Consider the following 24,030-nt stretch of genomic DNA (forward strand, 5'->3'; position numbering starts at 1 on the left):
ACAGGAGAAGATAAGAATCATATCTTTTTACCCTGGGTTAATGTAGTTACACATTTTCTCTTCCCTCAATTCATGACAATGTCCTGTATCCTCTGTAGTTCTGAAAGTGCTATGCTGTTGACAACACCTTGGTTATGGGCCTCTCCTCTGTGGACGTGGGCAGGATATGTGGACAAGCTAGAAAGGATAGTTTCATCATCTTCAGCCAGTTCCAGTTGGTATCAGGGTCAGCTTCTTTGTAGCTGTTTGGATGGAGCAAAGATACACATAATAGATGTGAATTTATATATGTGTGTTTGTGTGTGGAGAGGGTTGGTGGTAGATGAAAGGATGTATTGTCAAAATAGATGTTTCCAGTCCATATACAAAACTAATTTTTTGTGTCAACATAGAGCCTTATCAAGAAGCCCTTTTGTGATTTTTCTGAACAAGGATATTCATGTTTTCAGCTGAAGGTACTGCTAGGAAAGTCTCCTGAGGTGCAAGGACAGCAGGATGTTTCAGGCTATAGTAAATGGCCCACTCTCTTTTCTTTGGTTATATTAATTTGAGAGACACACTTCACTTTTTTCCTGCCTTTTTCACTTTTTTCCCCTTATACCTGCTTGTTTTCTCTTGGGTAGTCATTGCAAGGTTGTAACACAAAGGATTCAGTCTCTTAGGGAAACTTTTTCCAGTTTCCTAGAATGCTTTATGTGGGGAGACCAGAGGTAGTTGTAACACTGGGAAGAGAAAATTTGCCTTTTTCTGCTCTCTCCTGAGAAATTATCACCAAAAAGCCTGGTTTCTATGGTAGCTCACGCCTGGATCACTACAGTACTGCCAGACTCTGATTTTTGGTAGCAGCATCAGCAAATACAATTAAGAATGATACATGTCAAGGGACTGATGAACCTTTCCAGTGTCTTTTCTGTAAGTCACTAATAACCAGAACTGACCTTCCCTGTTTGAATAAACACCACTGGCCTTCAATGATTTATTATGAAAAGGGAGTGAAACACTAGCAAGAAAAGTAAGACATTCTCTGGATAAGTGGTAGGAGCTCAAAGTGGATTAATTTGAACATTAAGGGGAATATAACCTTATTTTATGAAGTATATAGTATGCCAGATAATATTGGTTAGGATAAGCTAGCTCATGAAAAAGTCAGGATTATGCATACCATGACATAGAATCCAATGAGCCTGACTGGATTTCAGTCAAGCTAAATTTCAGACCCAGATTAACATCAACTGCCTTATCAGCAATATTTCATGGGTTTATAGTTCCTTTGTTAGTTTGGGAGTCTTATTCAGGTGATGAGTGATCCTCTCTAAAGGTGAGACATTCAGCCACAAATTCAATAAATTTCAAGTACAAATATATTTGTTCAAAAATCTCAGCCTAAAAGTCTGCTGGGATGATGAGGAACGAAAGACGCAAGGACTTTATTTTGCTAAGCCTAGTGAAAAAGGAAAATGCAAGTTCTCCAGATAGTAATGACATCCCCAATGAGCACTTCAACTACAAAGGCAGCAAAATTGAGTTAAAATTCATATGTCTGCAGGGGCTGATCATGAGACCATTTGTAGAAAAGCTGGAACAGAAGATGTTGCTTAATTCTACCTGTAAGTGTCTTGCCAGACATTGTATAAACATTTACCTCAAGGAGGAGCAAGAAATAGTGCCTGTTATCTTCTGACATAACACAGCATCTGATTACTTGTTCTCTCAGATACCCTGCAGTTCAGAGTATTAACTTCTCTATACCTTGAAGTGGCTGATAGCAATATCTTTCAGGTCTGTAATTAAAGGCTAAAAGCTGATTCTGGAATCTCCCCATTGTCTGGAGCTATTCTGATACAAACTCAACTTGCCACAAAAAATCTCTGAAAAAAAAAAAAAAAAAAAAGAAAATGAAAGAGAAAATAGTTGAAAAGAAAAATACCAGGTATTTAATTCAATCTCCATTAAGCTTTCCCTTCACATATAATCTTTGAGTTAGACAGTTCCTCTCCCATAAGGATAACACTTTCTTGTCACTAATCCCTGGATAACACAAGTCAGGGGAAACAGGAAATATATACAATAATAGATTTGAATCTCTGGATTTTTCATTTAGCCAATAGTAAGGTAGGAAAGGGGCCAGATAAAAAAATAAAACAGCACAGACAAAACATATCTATTTGTCCATGGAGAGAACACAAGCACTTGATGGAAAGAAGCCCAGAATATACAGGATTGTTTTTTCACACATAAAGCAATATTTTAAATACTCTGTGGTGTATTCATTTTAACTTAATCAAGCAAATGCATATACATTAAAGAGTCCCATAGCAGTGCTATCTTTAATAGCAACAAACAGAAAATAACTTGTTTATACTGTGGCTATTATTTAGATATTATAGGTGACTAATTATTTAGATCAGGGGTCAATAAACTATGTTTTGTGGGCCAAATCCAGCCTATAGCCTGTTTTTGTCAAGTTTTATCAGAGTACAGCCATACCCATCAGTTATGTATTATCAATGGCAGAGTTGAATAGTTGTGACAGAGACCAAATATTTCACAAAGCCTGAAATATTTGCCATATGATTCTTTACAGAAAAAAAATCTGACAACCAGCAATATAAATGGCCGCACATATATTCAATGGAACACTGTTACAATTAAAATAATGTAAAAGGTTGGTATATAACAACATAAAAAGATATCTGATATCAAGAAAAAAATGACTCAAAACAGTGTGTATATAAGTATTTTCAGATTCCGTTTGCCTAAAAACAAAGCATATGCATATGCATCAAACTTCTGAAAGCATATACACACACAAAAACTTAATAATGATTACCTCTGGTGAATGAAAGTAGGAAGCAGGACTGGGGAGAGGGAGAATGAAGAAAGAAAAGAGGGAGAAACATTTATTTAATATCCTTCTATATCATCACAAATTTTAAAATGCCCATATGTTATATAATTGAAAATAAACTAAAATGAGAATTATAGAAGCAATAGGAATTTAAGAATATTTTATTTGTAGAATGAATGAATGTAATTCTCAATGATATAATGCCAATTTTCTTTTCTTATGAATGTTTTTGTTGAATGTTTATGTAATATTTCCTGTGTCTTTAACTAACAGAGTATGTGTTATCTCTTGCTTAAATATCTATCTGTGATTTTAGTATCACTATTTGCTTTAGATGATTACAACTTACCTCTTCATTAGTGAAGTGAAAAAAATCACTAAGACATTTTATAACAAATTTTTGCTGTGAGGAATTTCACATAATAGTGTTGTTTTCCAATATGATTTATAAAGCGCTATCTTAAACTTCTCTTGAGTCTTCACACAAATTTAACAATTTTTGGTGCTTCTAATTGTATAGAAAGATGTTTGATATGGGACAAATTATTTAAATATTTCATGATTTCTTAATTTGCAGCACAGAAAAATGTTACCTACCTTACCACATAAAATTTTTGTGTTAAGAAGGTTTTTAAGGATTCCATAAATTATCAATTATTTCAAATATATTCATTTTGGCACAGTTTTAGTGCAATCAAAATGTGGACAGTCACAAGAAGATTTTTGATCATAAGTGAGTAGGGAATCAATTAAAACAGTGTTCTAGAAGATCTGTAGTCTGAAATTTTAGACTCTTAGACCACAAATGAACCTGGAAAAGTCACACATAAACTGTACAAAATTAGATAATATGGGCTTCAAACAAAAACAACAGCAAGCTCTCTTTTGGTATGAAAACTCTCCTTTTTTTTTTTTTTTAAGAGAGCCAGTGCTTGTTTTCTTGTCTCTAAAATGTGGATGGTTATACTGTATCTGCTTGCCAAATTTAAATGGATTAATTTCTGCTAGAGAAATCTGTAAATTATAAATCTCTATACAATAATTTTTCAAAATATGGTGTGCAGATAATTTTCAGGGGGGTGACAAAATTTTTATGTCTTAATGATTACATATCTATATTTACTTCTTGTTTATGATGAGTGATATGCTACTTTTATTGTAGCTTCCTTTGAAATTAATGTATGGAGGTAAAAATGTGAGTCAACTTAAAAGAAAATTACTAATACTATAGGTAAAATGTGAACATGACAAAAATCGTGATGATGGTATGTGCACAAGTGAAGTTCAGAAAACATTGCATTGTGAAGATATAAATTTGATTTAGATTTTCATATTTTAGTATATGGTTCTCAACTTGCATTGTTTAATTTGCTGTGGTTGCAAACATATTGCGTTAAAACAAGACATATGGAGCTCTTTTACAGCAAAAGAAGAAAGAAATGAAGAAACAGATGCCTGAAGCATTTGGGAAAGTAACTCCACTGCAGCTGAGATACTGGATGTTGCAGGGTCCATTGTCCCAAGTTGGTATAGGTTGCGTTGATTTCATTGAAAGAAGAAAAACAACCATAGTTAGAGGACTGAAAAGTATACTTCTGGAGAGGGCCTGCAACATTTCTGAGAAATTAACTTTAGTTCACATCACCTTAAAAATTACTCTGGAGAAGTGTGATTTCTATGATGAGCACATCCAACTACATGTCGGATCTGACTTCCCAGACCTGCCAGCCCGGTGAGACACTAAAGCTGTTTGAATTAAGTACAAGTAGCAAATAGGACATGGGTTGGCTTTTGGAAAACCATTTCTGTGTTTACAACCTAATGCTACTGGAATTCTGATTGAACCTTCATGACTTTAGGTGACAAAGGCATACCAAACTCAGGCTGGGAGGAAGTGAGTTGGGTCAGTGGTGCCCATCTTCCTCTATGATCTACAAAGCAACAACGTCATGCCATACCCCAGCAACAAGCTCACCCTCAAACTTCCTCTGATTCCTTTCCTAGTCTGCCCTGTAGACTGTTCCAAGAGAAGAAGTCCCTTCTCCAGGGCCCCTGTACATTTTCCCCTCTTGTTTCCTTAAACCTGGGTTCTGCCTGAAAAGAATGCATTTTTTCCCTCATCCAATTTCATGCCTTTACTTAGGAGTGCAAAAGCAAGCTACTGCATTGAAAATTGAGGAATTGATTCCCAGAGTCTCACAAAGTCCTGAATCAGAGCAGTTCCAGTCTCTGCCCTTCATTTAGGATATTGGTGCTTCCTGGTTTCTAGTACCTGCCTGTATGACTACTGATTTCTTATGTCTCTGCAAATTCCGGTGACTAAGGAATTGCTTATGCAGCAGTTCAGAGGCAAGATGGAATATCTCTTTCCATTATTTATTTAAAAAATTCTTTGAAGGCTGCCATTTAACCTCAGCAGGGAAGTTGGGATTTTTCACCCACACATAGTGATTTTATTCCTCTGAAGCCTTATATGAATTATTAAGCTTTTAAGAAAAGAGAGCAAATAGAGTTTTGCAAGGTAATCAAAAGCAAATATGCTAATTTGGGTCTATAGGACAGTATTTTTATCAGAAGGAACATTAAGGTTAGATCTGTTATTCATCTAAATTAAAGAAATCAAGAAAAAGAACAAGACTAGCAAATTACTTCTGCTGATGGTCGAAATTAGCCCTGTCTTGGACTCTTTCTTAACCGTCTTTCTCAGTATAAAACCTAGTTACTAGGATACGGCCGTGTGGCAGCATCTTTATTAGAAATTGTGTGGGAGAAAAAAAGGTCAGAGACTCATTTCCAATAACAGTTTGACAAGTAACACAGAGAAAAGGGCAGGAAGGAATTGAGGCTTGTGATGTTTTCTTATATCAAGATTTTGAGATAATAGCACTTATGTGAATAGGAAGTCTCCAGGAATGCATTTTATTAATCTCAGGGTTCAAAGAAAAAGACATGGTACCATATTATCATGAAAATTAAAACAAGCCTAAAAAGATACATAAATATCAGGTAAAGGACAAAAATATCATCATCTGTCACTGTTAAAATTTTTTTAAATCTTAACTCTAGCTATATCCAAAAGTCTTATAATTATATATTGATAGAAGTCACATCTTCAATTACCATAATTGGTCAATAGTCAATAGTTAAAGGGCTTAAGCATTACAGAAAACTTTATAAGAACCAGGTGGGTCTCCTAAATCCCACAAAAAGGTCATTATCCCTCTCTGTACTGGTAGATCTTTGTATCAGAATAGAGATATATTTGTAAAATTTGTACTAATGAAAATTTCTTTGAGTTAAACTCCATCTTATCATTGTCTTCTAATGAAATTAAAGATATATTAATAAATTAGTAGGTTTAAATAATCAGAATTATGCCACTTTAGAGACATACTAATACATTTCCAAAATTCACATAAAGATGTAAAACCTCTATGGTTAAAAAGTCTAAGTTATTAACAATTTACTGTGTGACAAAGAAATCAAGACAATAAAAATACCTGACATTTCAGACACTTGGCCTTATTTCTCCTTTCCTGGGCTTCTCCCTATCTTGAGCATTGCCACTGCACACAAAGGCAGAAGGGGCCAGAACAGTGTTGTACAGTTTGGCTTCCAATATGCCTGGCATTGAAACTCAGGTCTCTACTAGCTCCCCAGCAATGGTTCTTAACCAGAATGGAATGGCTGAAATGACAAACATAGGATTCAGAATCTAGATGGCAATAAATCTCATTGAGATTCAGGAGAAAGTTGAAACCCAATCTAAGGAATCTAAGGGATCCACTAAAATGATTCAAGAGATGAAAGACAAAAATAGCTATTTTAAGAAAGAACCATATGGATCTGATAGAGCTGAAAGACTCACTACAAGAATTTTATTATATAATCCCAAGTAGTAACAGCAGGATAGACCAAGCTGTGGAAAGAATTTCAGAGCTCAAATACTGATGCTTTGAATCAACTCAGACAAAAATAAAGAAAAAAGAATAAAAAAAATGAACAAAACCTCTGAAAAATATATGATTATGTAAAAAGACCAAACCTATGACTCATTGGTGTCCCTGAAAGAAAGGGAGAAACAGCAAGCAACTTGGAAAATATACTTGAGGATATTGTCCACAAAAATTTCCCCAATCTTGCTAGAGAGGTTGACATTTACATTCAAGAAATGCAGAGAACCCCTGAAAGATACTATACACAATGACCATCCCCAAGACACACAGTCATCAGACTCTCCAAGGCCAATGTGAAAGAAAAAATATTAAAGACAGTTAGAGAGAAGGTGCAGGTAACCTATAAAGGGAACCCCTTTAGGTTAACAGTGGACCTTTCAGCAGAAATCCAACAAGCCAGAAGAGATTGTGGGCCTATATTCAGCATCCTTAAAGAAAAGAATTTCCAACCAAGAATTTTATAGCCAGTCAAGCTAAATTTCATAAGCAAAGGAGAAATAAAATTATTTTTAGACAAGCAAATACTAAGGGAATTTGTTATCACCAGACCTACTTACAAGAGGTCCATAGGGAAGTGCTAAACATGGAAATGGAAGATGATTACCAACCAAAAAAAAGCACACTTAAGTACATAGACTATTGACACTATAAAGCAACTACACAATCAAGTCTACATAATGACCAGTTAACAACATGATGACAGCATCAAATCTACACATATCCATACTAACTTTGAACATAAATTGGCTAAATACTCCACTTAAAAGGCACAGAGTGACAAGTTGGATAAAGAAGCAAGACCCAACTTTATACTGTTTTCAAGAGACCCATCTCACCTGCAGTGACAACCATAGGCTCAAAGTAAAGGGATAGAGAAAGATCTATCAAGAAAACAAAAAACAAAAAAGAGCAGGGGTTACTAGTCTTATTTCGGACAAAACAGACTTTAAATCAACAATGATCAAAAAGGACAAAGAAGGGCATTACATAATGATAAAGTGTTTAATTCAACAGGAAGACTTAACTATCCTAAATATATATGCACCCAACATAGGAGGACTCAAATTCATAAAATAAGAAGTTCTTAGAGACCTATGAAGAGCTTAGATAACCATACAATAACAATGGGAGACTTCAAAACCCCACTGACAGTATTAGATCATCAGGGCACAAAACTAACAAAGATATTTGAGACCTAAACTCTACACTTGACCAAATGTATCTAATAGACATCTACAGAACACTCCACCCAACAGCAATAGAATATACATTCTTCTTATCTGTACATGGCACATATTCTAAAATCAACCACATGCTTGGCCATAAAACAATTCTCAAAAAACTCAAAACAACTGAAGTCATACCAACCACACTCTCGGACCACAGCACAATAAAAATAGAAATCAATACTGAGAAGAACTCTCAAAACCATACAATTACATGGAAATTAACCTCCTACTGAATGACTTTTGGGTAAGCAATGAAATTAAGGCAGAAATCAAGAAATTCTTTGAAACTTTTATCAGTTTCAAAGATACAACATACCAGAATCTCTGGGACACAGCTAAAGGAGTGTTAAGAGAAAAATTTATAGCACTAAATGCCCACATTAAAAAGTCAGAAAGATCTCAAATTAGCAACCTAACCTCACTAGAGGAACTAGAAAAACAAGAGCAAACCAACCTCAAAGCGAGCAGAAAAAACATAATGAAAATCAGAGCTGAAATGAATGAAATGGAAATGAGAAAAAACACACAAAAGAGAAACAAAACCAGAAGTGAGTTTTTTGAAAGAATAAATAAAATTGATAGACAACTAGCTAGAATAATAAAGGAAAAAGGAGAAGAGCCAAATAGATACAATCAGAAATAATAAAGGGGACATTACCACCGACCCCACAGAAATACAAAATGCCCCTGAGACTATTACAAACACTTCTATACACACAAACTAGAAAACCTAGAAGAAATGGATAAATGCCTGGAAACATAAAACACCCTAAGATTGAACTAGGAAGAAATTGAAATCCTGAACAGACCAATAATGAATTCAGAAATAGAATCAGTAATAAAAAAACCTACCAAACAGAAAAAGCCCTGGACCAGACATATTCACAGCTGAATTCTACCAGATGTATAAAGAAGAGCTGGTACCATTCCTACAAAACCTAGTCCAAAAACTGAGGAGGAGGGACCCTAACTCATCGTATGAGACCAGCATCATTCTGATACCCAAACCTATCGGAGACACAATGAAAAAAAGAAACTTCAGGCCAATATCCCTGATGAACATAGATGCCAAATCCTGAAAAAAATACTAACAAACTGAATCCAGCAGCACATCTAAAAGCGAATCTACCATGATCAAGTGGTGGATTAGTTTTGGGATGCAAGGTTGGTTCAACATACACAAATTAATCAATGTGATTCATCACATAAACAGAACTAAAAACAAAAACCATGTAATTATCTTAATAGATGTGGAAAAGGCTTTTGATAAAATTCAACATCCCATCATTTTAAAAACCCTCAACAAACTAAGCATCAAAGGAACATATCTCAAATTAAGAGTCGTCATCTATGACAAACCCACAGCCAACATATACTGAGTGCACAAAATCTGAAAGAATTCCTCTCGAGAACTGAAGCAAGACAAGGATGCCCACTCTTACTACTCCTATTCTACATAGTACTGGAAGTCCTACCACAACAATCAGGCAAGAGAGAGGTATAAAAGGCATCAAAATAGGAAGAGAGGAAGTTAAACTACCTCTCTTCACAGATTATATGATTCTTTACCTAGAAAACCCCATATCTCTGCCCAAAAGCTCCTATACTATAGCTATCTGATAAACAACTTCAGCAAAGTTTCAGGATATAAAATCAATGTACAAACCTCAGCAGCATTTCTATACATCAGTAACTTCCAAGCCAAATAAAAAACACAATCCCATTCACAATAACCACAAAAAGAATAAAATACCTAGGAATACTAACCAGGGAGGTGAAAGATCTCTATGATGAGAATTACAAAACGCTGCTCAAAGAAATCAGAGATGGCACAAGCAAATGGAAAAATATTCCATGTTCATGGATAGGAAGAATCAATATTGTTAAAATGGCCATACTACTCAAAGCAATTTACATATTCAGTGCTATTCCAATCAAATTAATAGTGGCATTTTTTCACATAATTAGAAAAAAACTATTGTAAAATTCATATGGAATTAAAAAAAAGTGTGAATAGCCAATACAATCCTCAGCTGAAAGAATAAAGCCAGAGCCATCACACTACCTGACTTTACTATAAGGCTACAGTAACCAAAATACTATGGTACTGGTACAAAAACAGACATATAAACCAATGGAACAGGCTAAAGAACGCTGAAATAAAGCTGCACACCTACAACCATATGATATTCAACAAAGCTGACAACAACAAGCTCTGGGGATAGGACTCCCTATTCAACAAATGGTGCAGGGATAACTGGCTAGCCATATGTAGAAGATTGAAACTAGGCCCTTTACTTTCACCATATTAAAACTCAACTCAAGGCGGATTAAAGATATAAATGTAAAACCTAAAACTATAAAGACTGTACAGGAAAACCTGGGAAGTACCATTCTGGACATGAACCCTGGCAAAGATTCCATAGTGAAGACTTCAAAATCAATCGCAAGAAAACTAAAAATTGACAAGTGGCACCTAATTAAAGAACTTCTGCACAGCAAAAGAAACTATCAACAGAGAAAACAGACAACCTACAGAATGGGAGAAAATATTTGCAAACTATGCATCCAACAAAGGTCTAATATCCAGATTCTAGAAGGAACATAAATCAACAAGAAAGCACAAACAATCCCATTAAAAAAAATGGGCAAAGGGCACGAAAAGACACTTCTAAAAGAAGACATATATAAATGCAGCCAACAAGCATCTGAAAAAAGTGCTCAACATCATTAATCATTAGAGAAATGCAAATCAAAACCCCAATGAGATATCATCTCACACCAGTCAGAATGCCTATTATTAAGTAAAAAAAAATATATGCTGGTGAGGTTGTGGAGAAAAGGAATGCTTATAGACTGCTGGTGGGAATGTAAATTAGTTCAGCCACTGTGAAAAGAAGTTTGGAGATTTCTCAAAGAACTTAGAATTAGCATTGAACTTGGCAATCCCTTTATTGGGTATATACCCAAAGGAATATAAATCATTCCACCATAAAGATACATGCACATGTATGGTTCACTGGAGCACTACTCACAATAGCAAAACCATGGAGTCAACTTAAATGTCCAAAAGTGGTGGACTGGATAAAGAAAATGTGATACATATATACTGTGGAATACTATGCAGCCATAAAAAAGAATTAAATCATATCTTTTGCAGTAACATGCATGAAGCTGCAGGACATTATTCTAAGCTAATTAACACAGGAGCAGAAAACCAAATACTGCATGTTGTCACTTGTAAGTGAGAGCTAAACATTGACTACATGGACACAAAGAAGGGAATAATGGACACTAGGGCTTACTTGAGGGTGGAGGGTAGGAAGAAGAGATAGGAGATTAAAAAATCTACCTATGAGGTACCATGCACGTTACCTGGGTGACAAAATGATCTGTAGGCCAAACCCCCTGACATGAAATTCACTCATGTAACAAACCTGCATATGTACAGCCTGTTCATATAAATAACTTGGAAGAAAAAGCATACAGGTAAATATTATTTAAAACTGTAATTCAGGTCCACCAATTTATTAGCTGAGCGACCTTGGGAGGATCACATAACTCTTCTGAGGCTCAGTTTGTTCAACTATAGAATTGATTGAACAGTTTTCAGGCTCATTATGACAATGAGATTCTGTATTTAAGTGGTAGGTATTTAATTAATATTAGCTATTATCAACATTATTATTACTATAGTTTTGGGAAGGAGCCAATCAAGAACAGTCCTCTTCCCTGACTAAAGGTGGAACCAACTGAGGAAAAGGCTTCTTTGTCTATTTCTAATGATTCCTCTGTAAATAAAATGTACCCAACCAGTCACCAACACAGCTGGACAGGGACAAAACTCTTACCTTGGAAAGAGGATAGGGATAGAGTAGAACATACCATCCCGCTAGACAGGGATGCTTCAGAAGAGAGACAGCCCAGAGGACATGAGTCATGCATTCACAGATGCTTCTAAACTCACCTATTCCTTCTACCCTGGAGGTATGAACGAGGGGGACGAGAAAAGCTGAAATCCCTCCAGGTGGAAACACAAGAGGTAGGGGCATTGAGATTTCTCCCTAAATATTATTATGAGTTTGATGCCAATAATTTTAGGAAATTGATGATTTTATAGCTTAAAAATTTTATTACTACAATACTTGTATATTTATAATTTAGTGTGTGCATATATATATATTTATTTCTCATATATATATTTCTCATTCCTTCTCCTTTGATATTTTTTCTACTGTGGTAAATTGAACTATTCTATTCCCAATTATTACCCTTTTCCCACTAAAAAATTACACATTGGCCGGGCATGGTGGCTCATACCTGTAATCCCAGAACTTTGGGAGGCCGAGATGGGTGGATCACGAGGTCAGGAGATCAAGGCCAGCCTGGCTAACGTGGTGAAACGCCGTCTCTACTAAAAATAGAAAAAAATTAGCTGGGCGTGGTGGTGGGCACCTGTAGTCCCAGCTACTCGGGAGGCTGAGGCAGGAGAAGGCGTGAATCCAGCAGGCAGAGCTTGCAGTGATCCGAGATTGCACCACTGCACTCCAGCCTGGGCGACAGAGCGAGACTCCGTCACAGAAAAAAACAAACAAACAAAAAAATTCATGTTTACCCTTTGCCACAAATTTTGTATTATCTTCCCCATAGGTGGAGTATACGTTTCCATCCCATTAGCTTTGTCCATGGCCATTTGACATGGGTTGGTCAGTGGAACGGTTGTAGATGTGAGGCAAGCGGCATCTGAACAGAAGCTTTAAATGAGCTTGTGTGATTTTTCTCTCTTTACCCTTAACATTTCCCTCTACCATGGGAATACCATGCCCTAGGCAGTGGCCACTCCTTAATTCTGGATCTCAGGACAAGTAGCCATACAAAGATGGCCCACTGGACCTAGTGCAGCCCAGTGAAGTCCATATCTGGTTACCTATGTAACCAACATGTGTGCAGCTGACCTGCATTGCTCATGTAAAGGAATAAATAATGTAAGCTACTATACATTATTGTTATGGGTTGTAAGTAGCTACTATACATTATTGTTATGGGTTGTAAGTAGCATAACACAATTGACTAAACAGTACACCATTTGTTCTTAATAGAGTCTTCACCAGACAGCTTGAAGGGTCATGATCTCAGATGAGAGGCAAGGAGAGCAGTCAAAGCTCAGGACTAGCTCATACAAAACCTGTGCAAGTGTGCTGTGTCAGTCCCACACCTGGTCACCTGTTCTTAGCATAACGGTGACAGCCAGGTTTCTCACTGAGACTATTAACACTTTTTGAGTTTGACAAGTCTCAGGTTTCTCACTGAGACTATTAACACTTTTTGAGTTTGACAAGGTCAAACACTGGCCAGGTGCTGAAGTGTTACATATACTGCCAGAAGCAGCACCATTCATATGTACATTCCAAAGGAGGATTTTCTTAAAGTGAATCTCCTTAAGTTCTAGTAAGTGCATGCCAGTCACAGGTATACTAAATTGTCTTAGCCCTCTTGCATAGTATAATATAACATGTAAACATTACAAATGTGCAATTGCAAAGTGGATTATCGCAAATAGACTAAATCTTATTACAATAAAACATTATAATGGAGTGTTTATGACCCTAAAGATTTCTAAAACCTAATAATGGCCAATTTATTTTGAGAAATATTAAAATAAAATTTGATGCTTTGTTGCTTTGTATAATGGAATTTGACTAACTTTTTTTTTTCCTTTTTGGGGGGCAATGTACAGCAGAGTGACTAAAGGTGCAGGCTTTTAATGAGCTAACAGCACTCATTTCAAGTCCTGGCCACTCCATGTCCTAACTTTATATTCTTGGGCAAGCCACTTATACTGAGCGGTGTTTAACTTTCCCCATCTGCAAAATAAGAAAAACAGAAACTTCCATAACAACGTTGTAATAAGGACTGTATGAGATTATATATGGAAAGCATTTATCCCACTGCTAGACTATTTTAAGCACTAGATATTTGTAGACATATTTTTACTGTCATTCTTGCCATAAATAATTATGTGTAAAGCACAAGCAGCATTCAGTCTTTTTTAAAGTTTCAGCTTTTCATACTTCCAAATGATAAAATATGCATAAAATTTTATCAAAAACCAGAATCCTCCTATCATGACAGGAAAAATATGGAGAAAAAGGAAATTCTGTTTTGTTTTGACAAAAGACAAGGCAATAATTTCCATAAATATTCAACAACTGACATTGGAACAGTTTACAATGTCACTGCAATTTAGTAATAATTATACTACTTACACTGTATAGCACTGAATCTTTTTAAGATATTTTGCCAACTGCTTTTTTAATCCTCATAGCTATTTTATTATAAAAGTTATTTATATGTGTCATATCCTTGCTATTATTCTCTATCAAAATTAATGATGTTTTTACAAATAATCAATATTGAAAACTTCCACATCAGATACTATCAATGTTTTATATTTTTCTTCACACCTACTTCACTTTCTTCTAGAAGCTTAGATTTTTAATAAGAACAACATAGATTTAAGCTAGCTCATTTCTTTAAAACTTTCTCTGTTATTCAATATAAATCATATAAAGAAAATATGAAAATATTAATATGAATACTCATGTATGCACACCCAGATTTTTTATACTTAACATTTTTCCATATTTGGCTTTTTAAAAAAACGAAAAACCAGAAATAAAGCTGAGGTCCTTTGTGTAACTTTCCTTCTTTTCTTTCTGCTATTCTCTACATGCACCTGCTCTTCCTGAATTTGCTATAGATTTTCATTCTTTTAAACTGCATGGAAATGTTACATATATTAGTTATTATGGTACAAATTCCATTTTTTCTCAATATCTTATTTGGAAATTTATTGATGTTCACTAATGTAGAGCTACACTATCCATTTGAACTGTTGTATAATATTCCTTTGAGCAAATGACAGTTCATCTATTTTCAGATTCATGTTTGTAACTGTTTGCAATTTAGCAGATACTGTTGTTTTTGCTCTTATACCCTTGGCACTCACTTCTCCAGACTGAAGGCTGCTTCCTGTGGACACCTGCAGCACTCTGCTGAAAGGTGTCTGTTCTAGCATGCTCAGAGCACACTCAGCTCACTTGCAGGGCAAGTTGAAATGCCAGAGACTGAAGCAGCTTTCATTCAATGATAGGCAGGGATTTGGTGGATAAATACCCTACCTGTTTTTACACCTATTGTGAGACAACTCCGAGGTATTTTCCCCACCAGTACTTGCCTCAAATCCCATGGTGATAATTTGTTGATTCTGCACCCTTGGGTTTCCTGCCTTTTCCTATCTCATATCTCCACTTCCCCACTCATCCTTTTCTGAGATCACCTCCCAAATAAATTATAGGCATACCTTGGAAACATTACAAGTTTGGTTCCAGACCATCACAATAAAGCAAATATCACAATAAAGAGAGTCAAATGAACTGTTTTGCTTCCCAATGCATTTAAAAGTCATGCTTACACTATACTGTAACCTATTAAGTGTGCAATAGCATTATGTCTAAAAATAGACATACTTTAAAATACCTTATTGCAAAAAAAAAAAATGCTAACAATCATTGGAGCCTTCAGCAAGTAGCAATCTTTTTGTTGGTGGAGGATGTTGCCTCAATGTTGATGACTTCTGATGACTAGGGTGGTGGTTACTGAAGGTTGGGGGTGGTGGTGGGGGTTGTGGCAATTGCTTAAAAAAAGGCAACAATCCCCTCTGGGCGCGGTGGCTCACGCCTGTAATCCCAGCACTTTGGGAGGCCGAGGTGGGCGGATCACGAGGTCAGGAGATCAAAACCATCCTGGCTAACACGGTGAAACCCAGTCCCTACTAAAAATACAAAAACTTAGCCGGGCGCGGTGACGGGCACCTGTAGTCCCAGCTACTTGGGAGGCTGAGGCAGGAGAACGGCGTGAACCCGAGAGGCGGAGCTTGCAGTGAGCCGAGATCGCTCCACTGCACTCCAGCCTGGGCGACAGGGCGAGACCCCGTCTCAAAACAAACAAACAAACAAAAAAAAGAGGCAACAATGAAGTTTTCCACATCAATTGACTATTCTTTTCATGAAAGATTTTTGTGTAGTGTATGATACTATTTGACAGCATTTTATCCACAGTAGAACTTCTTTTAAAATTGGATTCAGTCCTCTCAAAACTGGCTTCTGCTTTATCAACTAACTTTATGGAATAGTTTAAATCCTTGATTGTTATTTCAGCAGTATTCACAACATCTTCCCCAGATGCTATTCTTGATATTCTTGATATGCTATCTCAAGAAACCACTTTCTTTGCTCATCCATAAGAAGCAACTCCCCATTTGTTCAAGTTTTATCATGAGATTTCAGCAGTTCTGATACATCTTCAGGCTCCACTTCCAATTCTGGTTCTCTTGCTATTTCTACCACACCTGCAGTTACTTTCTCTACTGAAGTCCTGAACCCCTCAAAGTCATTCATGAGGGTTGGTATGAACTTCTTCCAAACTCCTGTTAATGTTGATGTTTTGACCTCTTCCTGTGAATCATAAATGTTCTCGATGGCATCTAGAATTGTGAATCCTTTTCAGAAGATTTTAACTGACTTTGCCCAGATCCATCAGAGGAATCACAAGCTATGTCAGCTGTGGTCTTACCAAATGTATTTCTTAAATAATAAGACTTGAAGTTGAAATTATGCTTGATCCATGGACTGTAGACAGATCTTGTGTTAGCAGGCATGAAAACAAGATCAATTTCTTTGTATCTGTCCATCAGAACTCTTGGGCAACCAAGTGTATTGTCAATTAGCAGCAATATTCTGAAAGGAATTATTTTTTTTCCAAGCAGTAGATCTCACCAATGGGCTTAAAATATTCAGTAAGCCATGCTTTCAACAGATGTGCTGTCATCCAGGCTTTCTTCCATCTACAAAGCATGGTAGAGTAGAGTTAGCATAATTCTCAAGGGCAATAGGATTAGCAGAATGGTAAATGATCATTGGCTTCAACTTGAAGTCACCACCTGCATTAGACCCAAACAGGAGAGTTCATTGCCACTGAAAATCTGTTGTTTAATGTTGCAACCTGCATGAATAATTTTAGCCTGATCTGGATAATTTGCTATAGCTGCTATATCAGCACTTGCTGCTTTACATTGCATTTTTTATGCTATGGAGACAACTTCTTTCCTTAAACTTCATGAACCTCTGCTATGTCAAACTTTTCTTCTGCAACTCCCTGACCTCTCTCTACCTTGATAGAATTGAAGAGAAGTAGGGCCTTGCTCTGGATTAGGCTTTGGCTTAGGAGGATGTTGTGGTTGATTTAATCTTTTATTGACAACTAAAACTTTCTACATATTAGCAAAAAGGTTGTTTCACTTTTTTATTATTTGTGTGTTTACTGGAATAGCCCTTTTAATTTTCTTCCAGAAATTTTCCTTGGTATTCATAACTTGGCTGTTTGGTGCAAGAGGCTCAGTTTTCAGTCTACTTTGGCTTTTGGCATAACTTCCTCAAAACTAAGCTTAATCCTTTCTAGATTTTTATTCAAAGTGAGAGAGATTTGCAACACTTTCTTTTTCTTGAACACTTTCTTGAACACTTGAGACAATTGCAGGGTTATTAATTGGCCTAATTTCAACATTGTTGTGTCTCAGGGATTAGGGAGGCCCAAGGAGAGAGAGGGAGATGAGGCAATGGTTGGTTGGTATAGCAATCAGAATATATACAACATTTATTACTTAAGTTTGCTGTATAATATGGGCACCATTAATGGGCCCCAAAAACACTTGCAATAATAACATCAAAGATCACTTATCACAAATCACTATAAAAATAATAATAATGCAAACGTTTGAAAATTATAAGAATTACCAAAATATGACACAGAGACACAAAGTGAGCACACGTTATTGGGAAAAATGATGCTGATGGACTTGCTTGACACGAAGTCAAATTTGAAGCCCAGGGGTCAGTGGAATTTGAAATACAAGAGTCAAAATCCAGCCTGCCACCTGTTGTGTATAGCTAGTGAGCTAAGAATGGATTTTATATTTTTAAAAAATTGAAAAGATCAAAAGAAGACTAATTATCTTTGTTTTGTGCTACTATAATAAAATACCATAGACTGAGTAACTTATAATGAACAGGAATTTATTTGGCTCATGGTTCTGGAGGCTGGGAAGCCCAAAATCAAGAGCCACATCTGGTGAAGGCCTTCTTACTGTATCATAACATGGAGGAAGACATCACATTGAGAGGGAGCAAGAGAGAGCCAAACTCACTTTTATGACAAACCTACTCTTGTGGTAATAAATGCACTCCAATGATAGCAACATTAATCCATTCATGAAGGCAGAACCCTCATTACCTAATCACTTTTTAAAGATCCCACTTCTCAACACTTTTGCAATGGGGATTAAATTTCCAACACATAAACTTTGGAGGACACATTCAAACCATAGTATTAATTTTTCATGACACACAAAATTGTATTAAATTTTTAGTGTCCATAAGTAAGTTTTTGTTGGAGTTCAGTCATACTCATTTGCTTATTATCTGTGATCATTTTTGCACTACTACAACACAAATAAGTAGTTGCTGCAGAGACTCTACGTCCTGCAAAGTTTAAAATATTTATTATCTAGACCTCTGCTGAGAAAGTTCACTGATCCTTGCTCTAGGCTATATATTTAGAAGTAGAATTTCTATGTTAAAGATAATGCATATAAATAAATAAATAAATATTTAAACATTGTATATAATATAAAATAAGAATATTTATATTATATGGATATATACTATAAACTTTGCCAAATTGCTCTCCAATGTAGTTGTTCCAACTTATACTTCCACCTACCAGGAGCATTTGTGTGTTTCCACTTCTTTGTATTCTCACCAGGATTTTTTTTTTTTTTTTTTTTTTTTAGCTCTTTTCTAACACTTGCTAAACTATCTTTTTAACGAAGTGAATATTCATGTCTCAGGCTCCTTGAAAGACAATGGTATCTAGAATTGTTTCACTTTAAAAAAAAATATTTATTTTTATGGATTACCTTTAAACTTGTGACAAATGATATTGGCTTCCACTTAGGGGGTGATAGAAAGTTTCCTTTTAAAAAATTTTAAGGAAAAAGAATGAGTCAATTAAAAGATAAATGTTAAGTGTATGACAGTAAAGTGATATCCAGATGTAGCGAAACCATAAAGATGGATTCTGAATGATTGAAATTTGTGACTCAGTGAAGCAGTGGAAACTTGCAATCTGTATTTTAATTGTGGATCAATCATTTGCCAGTTGTGTGTTCTTGGAAAAATTATTTATAAACTCTACATTTCAGTAAAATGAAGATAATTGCCAAAGCTTCCCTATTTCTTTCAAAGTGTTCTTTTGGAGATCTATTGAGATTATAAGTGTAGGGTACAATGAAAGTGTAGGGTACAATATAAAAGTAAGACATTGTTCTGTTGCACCATCTCCAGGTGGTACCTGTATCACAAGCTCCCTGAAGTTTCTACTGTTCTCCCCAAAGACAATGGACATGGTCCACTTTTGGTGTTTGGTTTTGCTCACATTGATAACTCTGTCAATAGCACTAACTCCATGCTCTCCATTTCTGCTAGTAGAAATTCTATTGAATGTTCATTAGCTTTTTTCTATTAAGTGTTCCCCAGATTCTATTCCCTCTTGTCATGTTACATATCTTCCTCCAGTAAATCTTCAAATCATTTAAAGATATTCTCTGACAACATGGAATATATTTCACTGTTTATTCATTGGACTGCTTATGCATTATGAACATAGATGTTGTACTCCTTTGGCAGCTTCTTCAGACCTAGCATAGTTTCTTGCACAAAATAGTAGCAATGAATATATATTGATCTTAATTTCTTTTATAAGGATCCATGATCCCTTTTAAAAGTATGTTTGCCCCAATTTTGCCTACATGGCTGAAAATATGAGGCCTTAATGTGGTGTACAGGGTCCTCTAAGGTTGACCTCATCCTACCTCTTCAGGCTTATCTTATAATAGCTTGTCTTCTCTCTCTCTGCTTCAGCTGCACTGACCTACCAATCCCCTAAACATGCATGCTCCTTCAGCAGCAGGGTTTTGGCACATGTTGTTCTGAGTACATAGGACATTCTCAAATTTCCTTTCATTTATTAATTTTTACTCACTTTTTAGACTTGATTTCAGTGGTGTCTTCTCCAGGGAAGCCTTGCTGTATCTCTACTATGTCAGATTCCCCTCTTGCATGCCCTGAGAGCACTAGACTATTCATTGGCAGCATTCGTCATAGTGGCAACTTTACACTTATTTATGTGATTATCTGGTTAATGTTAATCCTACCTGCTAAGTCTTGAGCTTCATGAAGACATGGGAATATTTGTTTTTCCTCACCATTGTATCTCTTGCATCTAATAGCATGGCACATTGTAAATGCTCAATAAATGTTTGTTGGATGTTTGACTGAATGACTAATGAGTTGCTCTATTCCCTGCAAAATCAAATCAAACATAGTATCCTTTCTTGCTCCCATCTTCCATGATCAGCAAGAAAATACATATGATCAACGGCATAAATTGAGCTTTATCTACTCTAGCCAAGTCATTTGGGAAAACTTCCAGGGTGTCAAGACACCAGTCATTGCTTCCAGGAATCAGTGACTCCCTGCAACAGTTGTTAGTGACCTGCTATTGCTGAACCCCTGCCCCTTGAAAGCTATATCTTCCCCAAGCAAATGCCAGAATGCTTTCTGTGATAGCTGGACTCCAGCTGCAGTCCTCTCTAAATATATCCATGTGCCATTTTACCTTAAATTTCTATCTAAAAATAATCAGGTTGTTGAATCACAGCAGAATAATACACAATTTAAATTCAGTTGCCAAGCGGCACATTTTTGCTTAAGAACACGCAATCATGCACTTGGTTTCTGACATAAAAAGACCTGTCTTGCTGTATAGCGTGAATTACAGATAACCCTTGAACATTACACATCAAACCTGACACTAAGGGCAGCCTCCATATATATATACATATGTATGCAATTATTATTTAAACTCTATATTTTAAAAGCTTCCTTTATAGCCAACAACAGTAGACTTTATCATCACTTATTAGTTTTAATACAATGACAATATATTATGGCAGAGAGGATTTTAAAAAGTACTTATCTTTTTGCCACTTCAGTAAATCATATTCTTCTAACTCTGCCCCCCAAGCTCTTTTTTTAGAATTTCCAAAATGTTCCAAGAGGTTGTATTTGAGTGAAGATAAAATATAGTGACTTCAAGATGCCATGTTTACATATCTTTATTTTAAATATCCTCGCAGTATAGCTCTGGCAAGGACATGGTCCATGAACAGATGTTGGCATTTGATAGGATATAAACAACAACAACACCACTTCTCATGTTGAAACTCGGCCAAGGCCTCTTTCAGCAACATCATCTACTGTCTCTCCACAACCCTGTTAGCCCATGCGTGCTACTTAGGGCCACACAATTGAACCATAGGGAATCATCTTTTCCAAGATTTCATTGTGGACAGATACTTACCTGTCTTGATCTAAACTTACCTCTTTAACTTTTGGAGCCCAAGCAAAACAAATACTTGAAAGAACAAATACTTGCTTTAAACCAGAGGAAATGATCAAGCAAATGGCCTGGATAATATAGCAGCGAGTACTTGTTTAGTCACCGACCTAATCAGGGAGAGAAATTATTACAGAAAATGTTAATATGTAGTTCTGGATTTTCTAAATTAATGAAGACTCTCATTTCCATTTTCAAAGAGTGCTGTTGGGTATCATTTGTGTTTAATGCCACATTGTTGCTGGGTTGGTAGTGGACTGGCACTGAAATGGAATACAGAAAAGGTGCCAGTGAATACCAGAGTGGCCCAGGAAGAAAGAGAGCCAATAGAACATCTGGGTTAGAGATACAGCTGCTTTGGGGAAGGCTCTTATCCTTGTAGATTGGGTGATAAAATTCAGTGAGTCAGAACTTATATTACTATGTGTTTCACAATAACTTTCTAACACAGTGTTAGGGTAAGGGTGCCAGGCCTGCTATTTACAGTGGAACCATTTGTGTTTCATTTTATTTTGCTTGATTGCTTCCATTGCATTGTCATAAAACTTGCACAGAAGTTTTGATAAAGAAGACATCTTAATATTTTTAAGAGTGCACTTCACATTTTTATTGAAAATTGAGTGTGTGTCAATATAAAATTCATGTTATGCTTAATTTTGTTTTGTGGAATAAAGAAACATTGATGTGAAAAGGAGTTTTTAACTACAAAATGATACATCGCTAGGTCAACAGTGGTTATTTCTGGCTGGAAAGTTTTGAATAATTTAAAATTATTCCTTTTTATTTTTCTCTGATTTCTAAATGCCTTACTTGTATTACAAAAGTGCACACACATACATGTATGTGCATGTACGTGTGTGCATATATACATATACAGATATATTTAAGTGGATATTTTCCTTAGACAGAGCTGTTATTTCAAAAGAACGTGATATTTTCACCCTCCAAGATTCTATCTCAGAAGTGTGTGTTTATGAGGTAGGAGAAACGAAGAGCAGGGGAGAAAGAGTGGGACAGAGCAAAGCAGAAAACTTCATCTCTTGTCTGTAGCTGTTGTCTGCAGGTAGGTCTTTTGCTTTCCATTTTTCTCTTGGATCCCATGTGGCTTGGTTATAGGAATGTCACTTTTGCAACTATGAAATTCAGGACAGGAGAAACTAAATAACGTGGCATTCTGATGACTTCCTGGGAGCCATGTGCTTCGCTGCCTGAGGCTGTAACAAAGGCCTTCCACTTTTGTGCATCATAAATCTTACTTTGGGAAGTCTGAGGTTTGTTGGTGTTGTGGACATTGTTGTTTGCCTAGTGTTTATTTAGGAATTGGGTGGCCATATGGTTCATCTCTTCTTTAGTTGCAAGGAGTGGAGATACTGCACATTTTCTTGTCTAAGTCAGTTATGTGATTCTGTTCCCCTTGCCAGTGATTGGTGTGAGGTGGGCATGTGACACAATGATGGCCAGTTAGTTAGAAATGGAAGTTCATTGGGGGGTGTATGAGTCCGTTCTCACGCTGCTATAAAGAAATACCCAAGACTGGGTAATTTATAAGGAAAAGAGGCTTAATTGACTGACAGTTCCTCATGGCTGAGGAGGCCTCAGGAAACTTTTAATCACGGCAGAAGGCACCTTTCCACAGGGCGGCAGGAGGGAGAATGAGTGCCAGCAGGGGCAATGCCAGACGCTTATGAAACCATCAGATCTCATGAGACTCACTCATTATCACGAGAACAGCATGGAGGAAACTGCCCCCATGTTCCAATGACCTCCACCTGGTCCTGCCCTTAACACATGGGGATTATTACCATTCAAGGTGATATTTGGGTGGAGACACAGGGCCAAACCATATCAGAGGGCTTTGGGAAGTTTTTTTCTGAATGTTAAAGATGGGATAAACAACACTGATGTATGCTTTTTTTTTTTTCTTCTTTACTTGAATGTTGAGTGAAGATGAGAACCTCAGAATTGCTGCAGCCATCTTGCTACCAAGGCAGAACAAATGACAAAGTCAGTATGCTAAGGAAGGCAGCTGAGGAAGGAAGAAAAACCTTGGGTTCCTGTTGACATTGCTCTGTCCCTGAAATCTTCTACCTCTGAATTTCTCGTTGTGAGGCAATAAACACTCCAATTCTTTATCTACTTTTTTTGTTGAATATCTAAAACTTAGAGCCAAAATCATCCTAGCTGGTTTAACCTATAATCAGATTTCAAAATGAAAATGAGTTTTTCCCCTGCTTATAGGGGATAAATAACTCAGAAAAGTGAAAACTGCTACTTAGATAAATGCGGCATTTATACCACCTCTTATTCACTTTAAAGAGGAGGAACGTGTACACACACACACACACACACAAATCCTGCCAAATGCTTTAAAATGACTGTTCAGTGCCTTGCTCACATTTGGATTAAGAGTTTGGAATTAATT

Source organism: Pongo abelii, chromosome 15 (genome assembly GCF_028885655.2).
Source record: "Pongo abelii isolate AG06213 chromosome 15, NHGRI_mPonAbe1-v2.0_pri, whole genome shotgun sequence".
Taxonomy (NCBI): domain Eukaryota; kingdom Metazoa; phylum Chordata; class Mammalia; order Primates; family Hominidae; genus Pongo; species Pongo abelii.